The following is a 4759-nucleotide window of genomic DNA, read 5'->3' as shown; positions in this document are numbered from 1 at the left end:
GGTGAGCATAAAATTAGATTAGACCTGCGGTATAGGTTTTTTCGCACTTATTGCACACTATTGTTTAAGTTATTTTTTCAATATTTTTTTAGGGGTTCAGGATGAAATTCGGATATTTTTAAATTTTTGCTGGATGCGTTAGTTATTTTTTGGTAATTTCGGGGAGGCAGGGGTTCTTCTTGAAAAATAATTTTTTGCACATTTTGATAATCCAAAAAGGGCCAAAATTCTGGCGCTGTTGATTTTTTTTATTTGCTGTCGTGAAAGTGTTGGCGGACAGCACCTCAAACCGAAAAGTTCTTTATTTGGAGAAAAATAAGAGAGCCCAAAAATCGGTATTGGTGCCCAAGAAGAGCCCAAAAAAGCCCAAAATTCTGATATGCTTACATTTGGTTAGGTGCATATATAATTTAAAGGGTAGTTTTTAGATGAAAGGGGTTGTTTTTTCAAATTTAATTTCTGCATTTTTGAAGAGCCCAAAAAAGCCCAAAGTTCTGGCGCTGTTGATTTTTTCAATTTTTCAAATTTTCCGTACTGGGGGTGCTAGTTGTCAGCATCTCCACCCAAAAGTCCGGTTTTTTGAGAAAAACAAGAGAGCCCAAAAATCTTCATCGGTCCCCAAAAAAGCCCTAAATTCTGATATGCTTACATTCAATTTATGGGCTTATTTAATTTTAAGGGTAGTTTCCAGAAGAAAGGAGTTCTTTTTTCAAATTTAATTTTTGCCTTTTTGAAGAGCCCAAGAAAAACCCAAAATTCTGGCGCTGTTTTTTTTCCTCAATTTTTCAAATTTTCTGTACTGGAGGTGCTAGCGGTCAGCACCTTCACCTAAAAGTCCGGTGTTTTGAGAAAACTAAAAGAGCCTAAAAATCGTCATTGGTGCCCAAGAAGAGCCCAAAAAAGCCCAAAATTCTGATATGCTTACATTTAGTTTAGGAGCATATTTAATTTAAAGGTAGTTTTCAGAAGAAAGGGGTTCTTTTTTCAAATTTAATTTTTGCCTTTTTGAAGAGCCCAAAAAAAGCACAAAATTCTGACGCTGTTTTTTTTCTTCAATTTTTCAAATTTTTGTGCTGGAGGTGCTAGCGGTCAGCACCTCCACCTAAAAGTCGGTTTTTTGAGAAAACTAAAAGAGCCCAAAAATCGGCATCGGTGCTCAAAAAAAGCCGCAAAAAAGCCCAAAATTATGGCATAAATAAAACACTGAAATTCCATTGTGGAGGTGCTAGAGGAACGCACCTGCGCGCGACTGTCGATTCTCGCGCTTCGCGCTCGCTCATTCATTTATCTTGCTCTTCGCGCTCGATTATGTATTTACCTCGCGCTCGGTCCTTATATTTTGGCACATTCTTGCGCAAAATTTTAAAAATTAGAACTCAAAACTTCCACTACTGTAATTTTGAGATTTTGAATTCTCTTTTGTTAAAAGAGCTTAACTCGAGAGTTTGACCGCATCCACGGCGCACGACTGATGGCTCTCGCACTCCGCGCTCAATCTTTGCATTTCTCCCGCATTCGTGCACAGATCTTTTAAAATCAAAGGTCAACGAATCGACAACTGTAATTTTGTGATTGTGAACTCTCTTTTGTTAAAGCTCTTTCGGCTTTAACAAACACATTCTCATCACGTATCTCATAGGGTCTAATATAGAAACCTATATAGGGTCCTTTTTAGGAAACTGTATAGGATCCTATGTCCCCTTTCGTCTTTTCTGTCTTTTTTCCAAAAATTTAATTTTTTTAATTTTTAATCTTATTCTTACAATTGAAAGAAAATCAACTCGTCCTATCTAAAAATAATTAATAATACATTTATAGATCTTTTTAGGCTAACAACTTTTGTCTGTTAATTTAAGTTCGTACATTGTGTCGTTTTTTTCAAAAAAATTTAATATTTTTATTTTGAATGTTATTTTTTACGACTAAAGCAAAAACTACGTGTTTTATCAAAAATTAGAGCTCTTTTTTGGATAAACAAGTTTTGTATTATTTTTTTCGTAGCTTGTGTTGTTAGTCCAAAAATGTGTAAATTTTTAATTTTTAATGTTGTTTTTTACCACTAAAAACAAAAACTACGCGTCCTATCAAAAAATGATTTATACAAAATTTGTAGATCTTTCCATGAGGCGCAATTTCAGTTTTTTTATTTTTTCGTATTTTGCATAGTTTTACCAAAAAATGGAATTTTTTTATTTTTCGTTGTTTTTAGTACGAGCAAATTTTTAATTTTCAACCAAATTTAAAAATTTGTTATGATATTCTTGTAGGGCTTTCAAAAATCAACGTTTTTCTTCTCTTTACTTTTTTTCCATATTATGCAGAATCTAATCTGATCAATTTTTCGAAAGTTATCGTGCTTACAGAATACAGACTACAGACGACAGACTACAGACTACAGACTACAGATACAGACGAACAAACATCTTCGCTTAAATCGTATTTTTTGACTCATGGGGTCTCAAAACGTGGAGATTTGATAAAAACCGATAAAGTGAAATTTTACATAAAACCAATACCTTCTCATTAGGATGAGAAAGTAAGATACATTGGGTCGGCCTATAATATATTACTTTATTATTATTATCATTAACGTTATGTTGTTACACTTATGTTTATAATTTATAGAAATATAATATATAATATAATACATCAAATAAAGTGATAAAAATTTTGAAATCATTGAAATGCAATTCTAATCTAAATTAGATTTCTTCTTGGCCTGGTTTGTTTAATTTTTGGGTCAATGAATTTATCCAGTTTTCAATCAATATCATTAAAACTTACAGAGTAATTATTGTAAACAAGTTTTTCTAAGATTCTGGTAAGAAATCAATATTAGTTACTGATACAGGATTGTTTTCCAAATTTTTCATTTGTGTATATAAATTAAAATTTAACTCTGTGAGATGCTTGTAGATTATTTTCTCCTGAAAGAAGTAGCCCGTCTATACCTTATTTATAATTAAAATTACGCAAAGTTTTATCGAAATCAATGTATTATAAATTAATGTATTTCGAATTCATGTCAGCTATTTCTAGAATATGATGACATTTTTCTAACAACAATGTTTACTTTATTCGGCAAAAGCGATACGTCAATCATGTCCAAACTTGTGGTATAACATAGACAACGTGGATAGAAAAAATATTATAGACATATAAATTTTCTTTTTGCTGCATGTATTCGACTAAAAATAGAATTTGATTGAAGCCTTTACATGTTTTTGATGAACCGTTCTTTGTGAAATCTAAAATTCGCAACGGAAATTTTTTTTAAATATAAAACTTTATTTACATAAAAAACGAAATACAAAAGCTTTAAATATAAACTTTTAAAATAAAAAAATGAAAAATTAAAGTGGCGTTGTTTATATTTAAAAATTGCATGCACTTCCGAAAGCAATTATATTAGTAGCCTTTGGGGAAGCCTGTTTCTCATAGCAATGTATACAAATTAACGTGTCTAAAAGCACAGCAGCAACTCCACTTTAAAATCTCGATGCAGGCAAAATCAAAAGCATAAAGTTACCACCGGCTCTATTTCTGTTGTTGCGCAAAAAGAGGAGGATGAGCAAGAAGTTAGAGTTCTGCATAGAGCAAAAAGTTCTTGAGGGTCTTCATGTACATGAGAGCTGGTTTCAACATCCATAATACTCACAGCTTATAATTGATGTTTCATGAATGCTTCACTGAAAGAAGCTTAGGTGAATTGCATTTGATCTCAAAGTTCGATAAAACTTTCTGCGAGTTCTCATCCAACGATTCCGCACTTCTGCTCTCGAATTTACTAATATGTACTAATAAACTTTACTTCTATTGTATAAAGTTTGGGGAATGAGCATGAGCTTATTCGACTGCTTTAAAAATTATTTGAGTACTACCTGTATTATAATTAATTTTTTTTTCTGAAAATTTATAATTTAAAGGCAACTGTGTTTCCATTAGAGATAGTTATCGTTGATTAGTGTAGATATCATTCTACAATCCGTAAAAGTGAAAATCAACACTATCGACCAAGTTAACTCTTCAAATAAAAGAAAATACTTAACATCATTTCTGACTAGATGGAAAATAAAGATTTTTTAAATTTGGAAATTAACTTTTTTTCTGAGAAAATATCTACTCACACCTAACTTGAGATAGCGTGTATTTCTGAAAAAGATACTTCTTTCGATCTCTCAAATAGACTAATTGGAAAAAACACCCGACCGTCAATCGGAAGTTCTGTGGTTCGATTTCCTGTGGTGCAAAGTGAGTAGATCTTTTTTCAGAAAAAATTTTAACTTTCTATTAAAAAAAATATTATTTTCCATCTAGTCAGAAATGACTTTAAATATTTTCTGTAATTTGAAAAGTCAACTTGATCGATGGTATGGATTTCTATTTTCACGGGTTGTGGAATGATATCTACACTGATCAATGTCAACTATCTCTAATGATAATACAGATCTCTTTAAATTACAAATATTCAATGCCCCTAATTAATTTTTTTATATGAAATATTGAATTAATTTATAATAATTTTTTATTTCAAGGTTTTAAGTTTACGCAATTTTAGAATAAGAGAATTGTAATTTTTCTAAATTGCAGTTATGAGCCTTTTCAAAATGTAAAATTATAAATGTTACTTCTTTTTATATTGGCCTATCAAATGGTAAGGGCCATTTTCTAACTTGGAAACTATTTTTAACTTCACGGCTTCACTTGCTAACTCAAAGTTTTATATTCCCGTGGATAAGGTAACAAAGATTTTTTAAAT

Source organism: Belonocnema kinseyi, chromosome 8 (genome assembly GCF_010883055.1).
Source record: "Belonocnema kinseyi isolate 2016_QV_RU_SX_M_011 chromosome 8, B_treatae_v1, whole genome shotgun sequence".
NCBI lineage: Eukaryota > Metazoa > Arthropoda > Insecta > Hymenoptera > Cynipidae > Belonocnema > Belonocnema kinseyi.
This window is presented reverse-complemented; position numbering follows the sequence as displayed.